Below are 18138 nucleotides of genomic sequence, written 5' to 3' on the forward strand. Positions count from 1 at the left end.
ATGTCTTCTGGTTGGGGAAGGGAGAGGGATCTGTCATTGACCCAATCCTGGTTCGTGAGCCACCACTGCAGTTGTTGAGCAGTGCCCTCCGAGATCTGGACGCAATCGGACAGGTTCCCCTGATGCTGCTCCCACCGGAATTTCAGGTCCCACTGCAGAGCCTGCATATGCCACCTGGCATGATCGACAAACAGGATGCTGGAGGCCATGAGGCCCAGCAGCTTCAGAGTCAGTGTGACCGAAACCCGGGTTAGAGGCTGAAAGATTGGAATCATAGCCTGGACTCGCTGTTCGGGAGGATAGACCTGAAACTGCGTCATGTCCTGAACCGCTCCAATGAAAAGGAGCTTCTGAGAGGGGTTTATGTGTGACTTCGGCACGTTGATGGAGAACCCCAGTGAATGCAGGAGGCCGGCCGTAGTCTGGAGGTGGGAGACGACTGCCTGGGGTGAGCCCGCCTTCAACAGGCAGTCGTTGAGATAGGGGAAGACTGACACCCCTGATCTGCGCAGATGAGCTGCGACCACCGCCATCACTTTCATGAACCCCCGAGGGGCACTGGTAAGGCCAAAGGGGAGCACGGTAAATTGAAAATGCTCGTGGCCTACTGTGAACCATAGGTAATGCCGGTGGGCCGGCAGGACGGGGATGTGAAAATAAGCATCCTGCAAGTCCAATGCTACCATCCAGTCTTCTGGGTCGAGGGCAGATAAGACCTGAGCAAGCGTCAATATTTTGAACTTCTCCTTCCAGAGGAAGCTGTTGACATCCCTGAGATCCAAGATAGGACGCAGGCTGTTGTCTTTCTTGGGAACCAGAAAGTAGTGGGAGTAACAACCACGACCTACTCTGGGACAGTAACATGCTCGATAGCTCCCTTGGCCAAGAGATCCAAAACTTCCTGCTGGAGAAGGGCCAGGTGATCCTCCGACATATGGAGGTGTCACAGTGGCATGGCTGGAGGGGTAGTCTCGAAGGGGAGGGAGTAGCCCCTTCGGACTATTTGCAAAACCCACCTGTCTGATGTGATGGTGCACCAGTGGGGGAGCTGATGGAGAATCCTGCCGCCCACTGGCTTTCAATGGGCCTGAAAGGTCAGACTAGGAGGGTTTGGAGGCTGCTGCAAAGGGGGGTTGGTGGAGTGGCCCACCTGCTGGTCCCCTGAACCACGGCGTTGGTTCCCACGTCCCCGGCCGCGCGAAGGTTGTGTAACTTGCTGCAGCCTGTGGCTCTGGGTGGGATGTAATGGGGCACCCCTTCCGTAGCCACGAAAGGGCGAGAAGCAGACTGCGCCGGGCGGGTGGAGAGACACAAGGACTTGGCTGTAGCCTGTGAGTCCTTGAAGCGCTCTAGGGCGTTGTCTGCTTTGTCACCAAAAAGACGACGGCCATCAAAGGGCATGTCAATCAAGGTGTTCTGGACATCTCCTGAAAAACCAGTCGACCTCATCAAGGTGTAGCGACAAAGCGCTACCGACATTTGAAATGGACCTGCCCAGAGAATCGGCAGTATCCAGCTCACAACGTATCGCAAACTGTGCTGCATCCCTCCCGGCGGCGACAGCCTGGGAGAGCACTGCCCAGGCCTCCTCCGGACACTGAGGCAGCACTTGCACCACCGTATCCCACACCGAGTGGTAATAACAGCTCAAGAGACATGCGGTGTTTACGGACCACAGTCATGAGCTGACGGAAGAGAACATTTTCTTCCCAAGATGGTCCAGCTTCTTGGATTCCCTTTCCGGTGGAGCGGTAGGGAAGGCGCTCTTGAAGTGGAGGCTTGGACCAACAAGCTGCCCGGTGTGGGGTGCTGGGAAAGGAAAGTGGGGTCACCCGGAGCCGGGCGGTGGCATCGGGAAATCATCCTGTCCACGGGAGCCCCAGTGTTGGGCCTGGACCATGTGCTCAAAAGGATGTTGGTGAGGGCCTCATTAAACGGTAGCAAGGGCTCTGAAGAGCTCGCAGCCGGTTGAAGCACCTCTGTCAGGAGGTTAGTACTGACTGCCACCGCAGGAAGCTCGGGGTTGAGAGCCTCGGCCGCCCTACACATCACCACTGCGTACGTAGCCACGGTAGCAGGAGACAACATGCCAAGGTCAGGCGAGGTGTCCAAATCACTGGCATCCCCCAGTTCCTCTCTCCACTCCTGCTCACTCTCCTGGTCAGCTAGAGGGTCACCTGACCCCTCACAGTCCTCCTCCTCAGTATCTGGGTGCCATTCTAGTTGAAAAGGGGTCCCAGGAGTGAACAGGGGCATAAAAACGCCTCTCGGCGCTGGATCCGGCATCAGCCGGTCTGGGTCCACGTTGGAATGGAGGCCGGGGTCGACGCCGGCCGGGGGGCCGATCGGTGTCGAACGCGGTAGTGGTGCCGGAGGAAGCACTACCAGAGGAGGCATAATCAGGACAACCGGAGCCGATCCGGATCCAGGCTTGGATCCAAGGGGGCCCTGCAGCGGAGAAGGCCTATGAACCCCAACCGAGTCTGCGGGGCCCGAAGGCGTGCTGGCGGGTTCGGACTGCCCAAAGATGGTGTGCATCGCCTCGTAGAACGTATGAAGCTGGGTGGGAGTCGCTCCGGTTTCAGGAAGATGCTGCTCCGTTCCACCCAAACAATGAATTGCTATCTCTATTCCTGGTGCTGTAGATTTTCCATTGGGTACGCAATGACAACCTCCGTTTGCTGGCTCAGTTTGCCATCTTAATTTCAGAGAGGGGAGATCTTCTTCTTCGCAGTCCCTTCATAATCTAAAAGTAGTTGTTGCGCCAACTAGAAAAGCCAAATAGAGAATAGCAGAATTCTTGAATTATGGTTATCTAATGTAAAGTCTCAGGCCACATTCAAGTCCATCGTTTTCCTGCCCTATATGTCATAGCCAAATCAAACATGGTCCTGTTCCTAAAGAAAGAGCCTAGCCCAAACTGTCAGTCCAGATGCTGTTCAAATGAGAACACAGTCAACAAATGCCAACCTTCGACCTAGCCAGTGAGTCTGATGTACCATAAAAATAAACTAAAGGATTATACCTACCAATAGTCCCAACACCATTACCAAATAATCAGTCATCTGGCAGTGAAGAAGGTTCAATCGTTTATTAGACAAAATACTCTATAGAGGAGCCTCTCCGAACCTCACCCATCAGGTGCGCCGAGGAGACTGTTGGCTCGTATTCAAACATGGGGTTATATACTTTTCAGTTCAACACATACAATCACTGTAAGAGGAAAAATACCAGTTGTCCCTGGAGCTCCAGGGAAGGACCATACACATCAAATAAGTACAAAGGCTTGACTATCTATTACAGATGAGGTCAGGAGGGGTGACTCCCTTTCGTCTTGGTGCCTGGGAGTATAGACACGGCGCCCCCAAAGCCAGATGCGACCTTGAGTCTTAGAACAGGAAAAGAAAAACAGGCTACCTTCAGCTGCTACCAGTAACTCAAATGAACTGGGTCCTGACAATCGCATGTGATCAACACGTGATCATGTCCTGTGCTCAAGCTTATGATCAGAAGATGGCGTCTGTATGGTTCTCGGCCTACTCTTTTAGCAATAGATATACAGGGAGGAAAAACAAGTACCCTCCAGACAAAAGTATAAATGTCAAACAGGGAGTATACGCATAGATGCATCATGCTAACATAATATAGGTCCAAAACTCCTTATACACAGGAAATATACTTTTTATCCCTCAGAACGGCCCTTTTAGCATGATGTAGCTAACTAAAACAGTTCAATCTTCAAATATTCCCTCGTCAATCTGCATTAGGTCTTTGAGTTCCTGCTGAACTAACTGAGCTTTAACCGCTGCTGGGGATGGACCAGACACAGAGGAAGTGAGTTTTGTCGCACAATAAGAGAAACAGGCAGGTCCACATTGTACACAAACACAACACATGAATATGATACCAGCTATACATGCCAGCACCATCAAAATCTTCCATTCCCAAGTAGACAACAAACCCCAGAACCAACCAGAAAGAGACCACGTACCAGTTTCTACATGTATCTCGGAAGCTAAACGATGGAGCTTCTGTATGGCCAAATGAACAGAGGGGGCGGAGTCAGGAATATAAACACAGCAAGAGCTGCCGATCACACGGCATGCTCCTCCTCGATCTGCCAAGATAACGTCTAAAACAATACGATTTTGAAGCGAGACGAGCCTGGTCGCCTGTAGCTCCACTGTTATATTGGTCAGTATTCCTGCAGTAGTATTAATTACTCCTTCGACTACTGTAGACAAACGTCGTACTTCTTGACTAGTGATTACAGGCCCCCAGAAGGGTAGCACTACCTTCATAATGTCGGTGAAATACTGTAATGGAGTATCGGTCTGATCTATGTCTGGAGGGTACAGGAATGACAGATAGCAACGTCCATTCCACCCTCGTGGAAGCCAAGTATAGGCGCTTTCTCCACAGACAAAATATACATTAGGAGGAGTTAACAACGGAGGGCTGTTAAAGGTACGTAACCGATAAGTATAATTACATCGGCTTTCTCCTACTGAGATGTGCCCTGCCCCTTGAACACAAAACGTAGAGGTACTATTTAATACAGGTACTGGAATAGCCCTATCTTCAGTAACATTACGGTTCTGAAAGTGTCGATAATATTGAGTGAAATTGAATTCAACAAAGTCCATAATTTCATTTTTCATACGTTATATACATATTCATACAAGCATTCGGATCTAAAGATCCCTCTCCATTGTTCCCTTCAGGGTTAAATTCTTGATGAACCTCAAAACGCTAAAATCATTTCATAATCCTTCTCTGAAAACCTTTGAGCATCCACAGTGCAATGCATGTACATCATAGAAAGCAATTTGAACCAAGCCTCGCAACTTCCCAAATGAGACAAAGGCAGAGATATAAATATAAATAAATTGGTGGTACTGTGTACTTGATGAAGCATTTCAATGAAAGCGTTTTTCAAATAAGTCTGCCGATGCCTTTCCTTATGAGGGGCCAAAGTATGAAACACATGTTCCGGAGTTGGGGTAGTGGTTCCTAAAACAGTATGCATAGGGTGGCGAAATTCTAAATATATGAATACTCCCATTAATATGATTAACATATTGCTATAGTAGCTACAAATGCAACCTTAACACGATTGGTCCAACTAGAAAAAACAGGCAAATATGTAGGGAAATGGTGTGGTACAAAACGAGCAAAGAGATACATGCTAACTAAGAGTCCAACAATGAACTAGGGGAATGCAGTCTAACCTGCTAGAGGGTGCTTCTTTCCTGTGTCCGTTTAGAGCCTCACAGGCAGGCTCCTATCGTTCATCACAAAGATACCAAATAAACTTCTCACATTGGGGGTTAGGTTCTCACACAACCCTTGAAGAAAACACAACCTGGGCCCCTCAACATGGAATTCAGTCTTTCTTTCTGAACGGAGCAAACACATGTTCAAGGCTCCCAACGCGTTCAGTCCAGTGTCTCGCTCAGTACACCAGAAGCGTATCTAACAGACATCCATAGCACAGGTCTGTACCCTATCACTCAAGTCTCTCCCTATCTCCTACCATGTTCACCTGGTGTACCATGTTGTTTTCTGGGCCGCAGGTTGTATCGAGTATGGCCAGGCACTTCCTGATCAGGGAACAAAACAGAGGATGACGAATCCAGTGAAACAGGGGCACTATGAGCCTCTGGACTAGCTGTAGGAACAGCAGAATCTGGGGCGATCACTTGTGCTGATGACAGAGCCCCTTCCGAGCCTGGTACACCTTCTCCTTGCCCTTCTCCAATTACCTGGGCATCAGAAAAATGGATGAATCGAGGAACTCGCTCACTTTCCTGATTCAGAACCCCTTCCGGGATTCGCCGATCATATGGGAGCGGAAGGGGAAGTTTTTTCAGATGTGACACATGAATCCAGTGTCGCTTGCCATTCACTTTCACCGCCGTCCGCGTGGCCAACAAGACTTGGAATGGTTCAGACCAACGAGGATCCAAACTGGATTTTCGCTGATAGTTACGCACCAGAACCCACTGTCCTGGTTCCAAGCGATATCCTGGACCCTCCGGCAGGGGCTGCAAAACTGCTGAAACCTGTTGATGAATGGAACGAAGATCTTTAGTCAAAGCATACAAATAGTCTGTCAGCATAGGATATTCTATATCACAAAATGTTCTGGGTCTCGGGACGTCCCAAACATTAGCAGGGCGCCCAAAAATTACCTCATACGGAGACAAACCAGAACGAGAATGTGGGGTAACTCGTATTGACATTAATGCCAACGGCAGAGCATCTGGCCACTTCAATCCAGTACCTTCTTGAACTTTAGCCAATTTGAGCTTTAATATCCCATTATACTTCTCGACCAACCCAGCAGACTGGGGGTGTCGAGCCGCATGGAATTTCTGTTTGATCTGTAATCCATTACCTATATGTGTGATGAGTTCTGCATTAAAATGTCTTCCGTTGTCACTCCAGATCACACGAGGCAATCCGTAGCAAGGGAAATACTCCTTTACCAACGCCTTTGCTGTAGCCAATGCAGTGTTTTCTTTTGTCGGGTAGGCTTCCACCCATTTACTGAAAGCGCATACCACGACCAGGACATACTTCAAATTATTGATGCACTCCAGCTGGATATAATCCATTTGAAGCACCTCAAAAGGCAACGATGGGGGTGCAAAATTTCCACTCAGAACAGGCTCCCTGCCTCCTGGATTATGTCGTAAGCAAACCATGCAATATTGTACCAAGTGAGCAGCGGTCCTAGAAATGTTGGGATTGTACAATACGGGATCTAATAATGCACAAATACCTTTCACCCCAATATGAGCTGAACCATGTGCCATTGTCACCACCGCATTCACTAATGCATTAGGCAATAGCCACCGCTGCTTTTCAGTCAGATCACTCCAACAACCCTTTGCATCTAATCTCCCAATTCGCTCTTTCCAGTGAGCCAGTTCAATAGGGGTAGCTTCTTTCTGTATTTCTGGGACACTCTCCATGGTATTATCAAACATTTCTGTTTCAGTTACCCACCTAGCAGAGCTAGTCACAAACATTGGGGTCAGTTTGGATTTCGTAGTTTCCTTTGCGACTTGATCGGCAAAGGCATTACCCTCCCCCACTACATCAACCACTGCCTTATGTGAACTACATTTGACTACAGCCACTATTTCTGCCACTATTTCCGGTAACGTCAATGCTGTCAGTAATCGCAGAATCAAGGGGCCATGCTGTATTCGCTGACCATGAGAAGTAAGAAAACCTCTTTCTGCCCACAGTCGACCAAAACTATGAGCCACGCCAAAGGCGTACTGGCTGTCGGTGTAAATATTTACTCTCAGTCCTTCACTTAACTCACAGGCCCGAAATAATGCCACTAATTCAGCCACCTGTGCTGACTGATAGGGTACTCGAGAAGCCTCAACTATAGTATGAAGAATAGTTATCTCATATGCAGCAGTTGTCGTGCCATCTGGTAACTTGAAACAAGAGCCATCGACGTACAACTCCCCTTGAGGGTCAGATAGAGGAGCGTCAGTCAGGTCTACCCGTCTCTTCGTTTCTTCCTCAGTCCGAAATATACAAACATGAACATCATTTTTGTTTTCATTCGAAGGGAGGGGTAGTAACGTAGCAGGGTTCAGAGTGGCACATCGTTTAATCGTAATGTGTGGGGCAAACAAGGTCAATTCGTATCCGGTGAAACGCGCACTCATGAGGTGCTGGGTCTTTGTTTTGTTCAATAATGTATCCACAGCGTGCGGCACCATCACTGTGAGGTCAGTGTTCAAAACGAGCCCTTCCGACTGTCGAATAGCCACCGCAACCGCAGCAGTAGCTCTTAAACAGCTAGGAAGTGCTCTGGCGACGTTATCCAACACCGCTGAGAAATAAGGACAAGGTCTCTGCTTACCACCAAATCCTTGTGTTAACACAGAAAGCGAGCAACCGTCCACCTCGTGTACGTAAAGCACAAAAGGTTTTCGGTAATCAGGAGTACCAAGAACAGGTGCAGAGCAAAGCGCAGATTTCAAAGAGTCAAAAGCATCTTTACAAGCATCAGTCCAGGGTAGAGATTCATGCACATCTTTGGTGGTTAGATACAGAAGAGGCTTAGTAAGAAGGGAAAAATTAGGGATCCATTGGCGACAGTAAGCGGTTATGCCGAGAAATGCACGAACATCACACTGAGTACGAGGTACAGACATATTAAAAATGGTAGTCACACGCTCAGGGGTTAGTCTCCTTCCCTCCTTCGACAGTAGATGACCGAGATAGGTCACCTCCTGTCGACAATATTGAAATTTGGAAAGGGATACTTTATTGCCGTTAGCAGCCAATTGAGACAATAATAGTACGGTGGCCTTCTTACAACCTTCCTCGGTATCAGAAGCCACTAACAAATCATCCACGTATTGCAAAAGTACATTACCAGGGGGCAAGACCAAATCATCCAACAAGGTTTTCAAAGCTTGACTATAAATACTAGGACTCTCTGTATATCCCTGGGGAGCGCGGCAGAACCGGAAGCTGCGATCAGATAATGAGAAGCTGAAAATATGACGGCTATCAGGATGAATCGGAATGCTAAAGAAAGCATTCTTTAAATCAATCACAGAGAAATATTTAGCAGTAGGAGGAATCATAGTGAGAATAGTAGTGATGTCTGAAATCACAGGGTATTGGGGCACCACTATTTTATTAATTTCACACAAATCAGTCACAAAACAATAGGTATCAGCATAATCAGGATCGCTTCCAACAGGGGCTCTCTTTAAGATAGGTAAAATGGGGCTGTTACACACATTAGCAGCGGTCTCTTCTACCACACCCCTTTTTTACCAAATCTTGTATGACGGAGAGCAAAGCCTTCTCGCCCGCCGGAGAAATTTTGTACTGAGGTATACGAGGTAACCGAGCATTTTGCTTCAAAGTAATAGAAACGGGCGGAATCTTTAATAATCCTACATCTGTATCACCAGTGGCCCACAATGTTGCTGGAATAGCAGCAAACTCAGGAGGGAGGGGTTCATTTTTAGTGAAACACTGCAAAGTATGCTTTCCAAGAGAATTAATAGTCAAATAAACACCATCAGGTGAACAATGAATCTTAGCATGTAATTTCTTCAACAAATCCAAACCAACAAAATTTCGCCACAATGGGAAGTCAAAAGAAACTGGGAGTCTATCGTAACAGGACCAATTGTAAAAGGAATAGGTTTGGAGATGGGGCTCACCACCGGAATTCCCGAGAATCCTACCAAAACATTATTGTGCCCGGACAGAGCAGCCCCTGGGACCAGGGAATGAGAATTAGAACTATTCATTGCACCCGTATCAACCAAAAACTTTTCAGATGTCCCCATCAAACGCGCCTCTACATAAGGTCCTTGCTGATCAACGGGTACTGACACCTGGCCCCCACTCTGTCCATGGCTATCCTATGTATAAGCATACCCTTCGGTCGCGTCCATTTCACACTCCTCATTATAATACTGCCTACCTTTTGGATTATCAAAATAATTCTTTTCTTGTCCAACTTGCGTCACCTCTTCTCGTCGCATATCACTGCGATCCACGCTTCCCTGTCCTCTTCTTCTACTTCTCATAGCCCCGTTCTGGGCCAGCAACAACGGACACTGAAATTGCCAATGCCCTTCCTCCTTACAATAAGCACACTGTTTTTTTCCCAAAACAACAGCCAGCCCTCTGCGTCGTCCAGTTCCCGCCCCCCTCGGGACAAACTCTCTACCGCCTCTCTCTCTGTCTCGTCCTTGCGCAACTTGTTGCAACAACACCCGTGTTTTAAGATTCTTCGCTTTCTTTTCCGTCTTATCCTTGCTCTCATTTTCCCTATGTTCGTAATATTGGGCTATACTCAATATTACAAGGGCGTGGAAGTGGTCCAGGTACTTTCATCGGCCTGTAACCTTGCAGAAACTTCTTGTAACAAACTGGTCACAAAACGATTAACAAATAATCGTATACCGCTTTCCAACGATAAATCCTGTCCACTAAAATCAATAAATACGCCCTCAAATCTAGTGAAAAAATCAGAAACACTTTCATCTTTCTTCTGTTTACATGCGGTCAATTTGTCCCAATCCACTTTACGAGGCGGGATTAAGGAATGCATGTAAGTGATAATACGGCCAGGTAATGCTAATAATTCAGGTCTCGGCTTATCCCCAGGCTTCCGATCCTTGTCCCAATCTTTTATCTGATCCCATGTTCCGCCGAATTCTTGAGCATGGTCCTGATCATGCACCTGATGCCATACGTCAACGGGGACTAACAATGCAAAAAATAGCAAAGGTCATGACGGTCGAGGAGGCAGCCTCTGTGAGTTCTTTATAATAAGCCGTGGGATTCTTAGGGGGGGTCGGGTAATTGTGATTTTAGCGAGAGGACTTCACTCCTCTTCCAGGGGGTATAAACCCATTGCTCCTGCACTCGGGCCTCAACATGAGGTCTAGTTACCACGCCATGGTCATCCTTTAGTTCCGGTATTTCAGGATGAAAGATAGGGTGAACTTCTCGCAAAGGATGCTGAGAGTCCCACGAGAAACACTTATGATGCATTCGTTCGCGATAATTTAATAAAACCTCCACATTGCTATACACTTCCTCCGGGCTAAGTTCAGACTTATGAGCCCTGTCCCGGATATCATACATCACTTGGGGGGCCATCCATCCTGGAAAACACTGTTCCCAGAGAGTAATGATACCTGCAGCCATATGTTTCAAGGCATGTTGCTGCATAACAGGCTCATAGTCTTGAAGCGTATTCCATATGTCAGTTATAGTATAAATTGGCTGTCGCATCCACTGGGATGACTGATCCGCAATCATCTGTTTCTCAGTCGGTCCTACAGCCGAACGGGTAAACAACTTCCGTGCATCAAGATTCCCCGGAGCACGAAATGGAGACGAAACAGCTGGAGATGGGGTCGTGCTCGCAGAAAGGGAGGTCCACACGGGTGTGGGGGGGGAGACAAAACAGCTGTGGCCATAACGGAAGACGGCAATGTAACAGGCAATAAAGTAGCCGTCTCAGACACTGAAGGAGACACAACAGAGGACGTTCCTGGAGAGGCAAGGGAAAAGGAATCAACAGGGGCAGAAGCTGAAGGGGCCTGTACTAGAGTTGGGGGAACAGCAGGATATACACTCTGTGGAGCATAAGGCCGAGGTGGACGAATATCTAATAAATCCTCTATCTCATCTTCCGCTTCAGTCCTAGCCACATAGGTCTTATCCACTTGCAATCTAAATTGTCTGTCTGCACAATCAATCCCTTGTTCAGTTCGTGCTTTATCATAGGCTATAGCTTTCCGCGTAATCGTCTGATTTCCTTTCATCCTACAAAATTCTCCTCCCTTATACGTCTACGCTTTGCTTCCTTCTGCCACAGGTTTAGGGAATCAAACATTGACTGTCGACTACGTTTAGAAAACAATCGATCCTGCAGAAAATGTATCTTTTTCTCATCAAAGACCCGGTCAAGGGCCATTGTAATTCCACATTATCCTTAGTATATTTATGCCATAGTGTATTAAACAAGAGAGGTGTAATACCATGCTTTACATACATATCATAATTTGGGCTGGCCTCAGGCGGGGCAGGTTGACTTTCAGCCAAATGCGTATCATTAGGGCGGCAACCACATCCAAAACAACTCAATTTGCTAAAACACGGCATGGTTATTGTCGTCACACTTTTCTCACTCAATCATGCAAATAAACTTCCAAACATGGCCATGTTCAAGCATTCATGAAACATACCGCCTTACGCTCATTCAAACATACACAAGACAATATATATCTATCTGATTTTTTGCGCAAAATCTACGATATACCATGGGAACCAGACTACCTTTTGATGACAATCGATGCTACAACCTTGTACACGAGCATTAGGCATGTAGATGGCCTTAATGCCGTGAAATACTATCTGGGGGATAGGCCATTACAGTTATGGCACCATACCCAGATGTTGTTAACAATGATCTCTACTTGCCTAAATAACAACTATTTTCTTTTTAATTAGACTTGCGGGACTGCGATGGGCACCTGCTTCGCCCCCAGCTATGCGAATCTGCATATGGGCTGGTGGGAGGAGCAGGTGGTCCAATCGCGGTTCTCTAGGGAATGGCAAGACAATGTGATTTTTTGGTGTCGTTACATTGACGACTTATTTGTCATTTGGAAGGGATGTCGAGACAGTGCCAGTAATTTCGTTAATGGACTTCAGGCCAACGAGTTGAATCTAAAATTAACATACGATATTAGTGAGGTTAGTGTCAATTTTCTGGACGTAACTGTTTTTATTGCAAATAACAAGGTAGAGACAAAACTCTATCGCAAAGCCGCAGATGGCAAAACCCTGCTGCATGCCTCCAGCTTACACCCGAAGAACTTGGTGAGAAGCATTCCCTATGGTGAATGCCTTAGGGCTATGAGGAACTGTAGCAATGCCCATGACTTGAACATAGAGCTAGGATGTTTGAGGGAACGCTTCTCAGCAAGGGGTTATCCCCGGGCGTGGGTCGAAACAGCAATCAAGAAAGGCCAAAAGAAATCAAGGGAACAAATACTGTGTAGCCGGGAGCAACAGTCAGATAGTCGAGCAACTGCCAAGGATGACCAGTGTAGACTAATCACTAACTACAATACACAAGAGGGCAGTCTGCGTAAGATCCTGCAAAAACATTGGCACATCATTGCAAATGATCCTATACTCAAGAAGCAAGTGGGACGCAAACCCCTAATAACATTTAGAAAGGCAAGATCCCTGAAACAATCACTGGTCTCTAACATGCTACCAACAACACAGGTTCAGGCACCCACAACATGGCTCAAAAGAAAAGATGGCTTTGTAAAATGCACAAAATGTAAAGCCTGTATCCATGGCAGAAATACTTCTACTTTCTCGGGTGGTTTACTACCCCATGTAAGTAAGATTAGAGGTCAATATTCGTGCAGGACGGATTTTGCTGTCTATGTGCTGCGTTGCCCATGTGGCCTTCAGTACGTAGGCAGTACGATCTTGCCTGTGCATAAGCGTATCCTGCAACATTTAAGGGCCATTAAAAACGGAGACAAGACCTATCCCGTGGCCAGACATTTTGACCAATACCATAATAGAAGTATTGTGGGCTTCGAATATTGTGTGATTGACGCAGTCCCTATGAGCGTTAGGGGAGGTGATCGATTGAAAAAACTGAGAAAACTAGAGTCGAGCTATATTATTCGTCTGAATACTAAGATACCTGAGGGTCTTAATATGGAAGAAGACTTCCATACTCACCTATAAGTATGATTCCGCTTCCTCACCAGCCCTATTATCTGTAAAGAAACTTTTTAAAGATTAAATTTGGTGAACCTTTAGTATTTATTTAGCACATGCACTTTACACAGATCAATGTGAATTAAAGGTGGTTTTGATGAACTTGCTCATGTTTTTAGCGCAATGTCAGGGTTGCCCACTTGGGCTAGACTGTTTATAACCATGGTTTAATGCAAAAAACTATGTATACCAATTAGTCTATTATGGCAATAGGTTAGCCCACAGGGACTGTCCTGAACAAGATTGTTGATATACTTGACCATTGTCCATATCCGGATATGCTAGCAAATTTTATTTAAAAATTTAAAGTGTCTGTTTTAATTTTAAAATCGTTATTTATAACCTCATTTAATTTAAATTGGTTCTGAGACACGTACTAATCTGGATAGTATACTTATTGTTGTAATATTATCATGAGATCTGAAGCACGAGAAAGTTTCGTAAAAAACTACTAGTCTGTTTTCACTATTCATGGTGGTGCAGTTCATCACGTGTCACGTTATCACTGTTGTGTTTAAAAATGGCAGAAAACTTTATGTGAACCGTTAGTGAACAAGCCTGTTTCACAGGCGAAACGCGTCTAACGTTTGTGCTGACAATAAAAAACTGAGCGCAACAGACAAGTCGTCGGCTTTCCTTTTTTCAAAAGGAATTGTTTTCTGATATATATATATATATATATATACAAAAATATTCAAAAATTGACGTCTTTTCAAACAAAGAACAGAGCCCGTTAACTCCTGTTCACGGAAAATCAATCGAATTCAGATTCCAATACCGACAGATACCAAAATCAAGCAGTCCAAAGACTACCAAGAGACCGTCAGACAGGTATAACCACAGACCAACCTACAGACCATCCTGCAGCCTTCCTGGTTCACTCTTGGGACTATTCTGACTAAGCCTGCTTCATTAGCACCGCTTCAGATGTGTTCTCAAGGCTACCCAGGTACCGCCACAGGCTTTTCAGAGAGCTGTCTGGCCGGGCGCGCACCACACGTGCCACACCGGGCATCCGATCGGCGTCTCTATTATTCACAAAAGGTCCATGAAGCATCTGTACGTGCAGCTACCACACAATGCTGCCCCGTCAGACCCCCAAGATTCTCCGTGGTACACTGACCACCAAATACTTACACAGTTGCCTACACAGTTAACTGCTTCAAAAGCACTGCTCAACAGTGCATGCCAAAAACATTAAGACAATTCCACTCACCAGGTGCACACAGGTACAATAGCGTGTCCTCCACTGCCAGCTCCTGAAGACCAACACGGTCAGCTCCTGGGTTACGCCCGTAGGACTCCGGTGAAGGGTCGCTAGCAGCTGGGGATACTCTGATCGTGAGAGCAAGTTCATGGCTAAGATTCAAGGGATCCTTTTTCCGTCCACCCGCTCGACCAGAATTAGTCCTTGTCCTTACCACCCATTTACGGGGGGGACGACCCAGTCACAGAGTCCTGGCGGAGTCGCCAACTGATGTACCACAAAAATAAACTAAAGGACTATACCTACCAATAGTCCCAACACCATTACCAAATAATCAGTCAGCTGGCAGTGAAGAAGGTTCAATAGTTTATTAGACAAAATACTCTATAGAGGAGCCTCTCCGAACCTCTCCCATCAGGTGCGCCGAGGAGACTGTTGGCTCGTATTCAAACATGGGGTTATATACTTTTCAGCTCAACACATACAATCACTGTAAGAGGAAAAATACCAGTTGGCCCTGGAGCTCCAGGGAAGGACCATATATGGCACACATCAAATCAGTACAAAGGCTTGACTATCTATTACAGATGAGGTCAGGAGGAGTGACTCCCTTTCGTCTTGGTGCTTGGGAGTATAGACACGGCGACTCCAGGAATGCACTTATCGCCCCCAAGCCAGATGCAACCTTGAGTCTTAAAACAGGAAAAGAAAAACAGCCTACCTTCAGCTGCTACCAGTAACTCAAATGAACTGGGGCCTGACAATTGCATGTGATCAACACGTGATCATGGCCTGTGCTCAAGCTTATGATCAGAAGATGGCGTCTGTATGGTTCTCGGCCTACTCTTTTAGCAATAGATATACAGGGAGGAAAAACGAGTTCCCTCCAGACAAAAGTATATATGTCAAACAGGGAGTATACGCATAGATGCATCATGCTAACATAATATAGGTCCGATACTCCTTATACACGGGAAATATACTTTTTATCCCTCAAATCCCAAAATGGAAACCAGCATTGCCTCTGGATTAAGCAAATTCAATTAGCATCTAAGCCAATGCTCCTCAGATTTCATCCAAAGATGAGCTATTGTTTTTGGAATCCATTCACATCACCAGTAAGTCTGAATAATGTTTTTGCCACCTTCTGACTCACATTATCATGTACAAAGATGTGTGTCATTTAGCAAGAGCATTTACACCTATTGCACACATAGAATTGGGAAATTTGAATACACAGTTTAGGATTTTAGAGGTACTGGCCAAGATGGTGCAGATTTCAAAACTAAAGATGTTGTGACAGAGATAATTTAAGGTGTTTCTATATGGAGTGTGTACTTTATTCACTCAAAGGAAGAAAAATCTATGAAATGAAGGAATGATACATTTATGATTTGATTAACTAGTTAAGTAATAAAGGTAAGAGAGTGCAATCACAATGAAAATGTAAAGAATATTGAAATATTGTGATATTTATCAAACTGGTTCTTTAGATTTAGATGTATGGGTGTTTTGTAGGAGGAAGGTGTGATGGTTCTTCTATGGAATGACTTGGTGTCAACAACGTTCAATGCAAACAGCACACTCACAAGCCAAAAGGCGGGCATGTACCGACTTGAAATGCTGCCCCCACCCCTGCCGGCCAGCATGTCCAGCTTAAAGACCGCCGGACCCGAAAGTATTTGGACTGTTGTATTAAAGGCACCGCCAAAACAACTAACAAATGACCCCAAAAAGCAGGATTCATGAACAACCCCACCCTCCTTGGAAATGCAGCGTAAAAACAATATTTCACACTGCAAATCCAATATCGTCTTGCTGTCTGGACTCACAGCCTTACTTTGCCCCCCCAACCCTTGCCTCCCACAAGGGTGGAGTGGCTACCCACTGTGACTCCACCCGCACACAGGACATCCTGCATTCAGATGTAAAACTTAAACATGAAGCTTAAACAGAACTCTCTGCCACAATAACTATTTTGATGTAACCCAATAAACCTTCATATGTGCACTCTTCACCCTCACTTCTAATCAACAATATGCGACAGGGAAGGTGAGGGTTATAGAAATGATACACAAAGGACAACAGCATCATCAGCATCCACCCCTGGCTTCAAACTCGGTCAGCAACAAAGTCTCCCACGCCATCAGCAAAGCCACCCCCAATAATGGCCATCGATCTGAGCAGGCCAGTGCCATGGTGCAGTCGTCCTGTATATCCACTCTAACAGGATTTGCCCTCTCAGGGGACCAGCAGCGGTCAGTGTCCGGCCTCTCCCCCATCCTCCAGTAGGAGCACTCCAGAATGGACAACCTCTTAGTTCCAGAACTCCAGGAGCCTGTGCAATCCCTGGCTCCTTGTTCCAGACCTCAAGCTTCTGTCACACTTCCTCAAGATTATCAAAAAAGTGAGAAAGTACTCTTTGGACCAGATGAACAACTGTTTTTTGCGGTTGCAAACGGGAAATCGGCTTGTTTGTGACCGCAAAATAGGTCTGCACTATGTACAAACCCTATTTTTCCTAATCTTAAAAAATGAAACAGAACATTTTTCTTTTTTACATGCATCCTGTTTTCCTTTAAGGAAAATGGGATATATTTAACAAAATAAATGCTTTATTTAAAAGGCAGTCACAGACATGGTAGTCTGCTGACCTCAGCAGGCCTCCATCTCTGGGAGTGCTAGCTATTCCCAATGGGATCACAAATTGCACCTGTCTCATGAATATTAATGAGGCAGGGAATTTGCGATCCCCATTAAGAATCACAAACAGTGTCAATGACACTGTTGTATAATCCAATTTACGAGTCACAAATTGCGAGTCACAAAATGACTCGAAAATTAGAAGGGTAGTACATCTGCCCCTTTGTCTAGATGGGTATAACAACATGTAACAGAGGCCAATTGAGCAAAGCATGGCCTTAACCTCCAGGAATGCCTTCTGGGTGCCATGGACTTTGTTAGTGAAATCTGGGTAAATGGAGATCCTCTGGTCCTCAGTATCAATGTCTCTTGTCGCTCTAAGGATACAGTCCCTATCTTTGTAGTTTAAAATGCGCGTAATGGTGGGGCCCCAGGCCTCAGCAGAGCCACCAGTCTGCGGTGTGCCCTCTCAGTGTTAAACATGGGGGACAGCCCACTGGACTTCAGGGTACCCCCTTATCCAAGCCTCAACAAACTGCTCACTGTTGGCTCCCTCAACCCATTCCAGGGATCCAAGTAGGCGCACATTCCTCCTCATCTTCACTCCTAATGTACAAATATTTTAAAGTTTTTTTTTATTTTGAGCTGTGGGTTTAATCGAGGGATTAGGTTGACATTATCTTCAATAATATATAGATTAATTGAAATTAAGGGATCATTATATTATGTTAATGTTTGAATTGGTTATTATTTATTTACATGTTTACTTATTTTTAAGGTTTTTAATTATTTCAGTGTTGGATAGTGGGATTTATTTCAGAAATAAACTTTAATCACAATTATTATTTTTTTAACAAAAAATATAAACTTATTAAAATTGCTCTTGCTTTTGTGATTATTTTTATGTCAATATACCTATTTTTATTATTTTTTCATTTGTTGTGTTCTGGGGAATTGCG

The sequence above is a fragment of the Triturus cristatus genome, chromosome 2_1 (genome assembly GCF_964204655.1).
Source record: "Triturus cristatus chromosome 2_1, aTriCri1.1, whole genome shotgun sequence".
In the NCBI taxonomy this organism is placed as follows: Eukaryota; Metazoa; Chordata; class Amphibia; order Caudata; family Salamandridae; genus Triturus; species Triturus cristatus.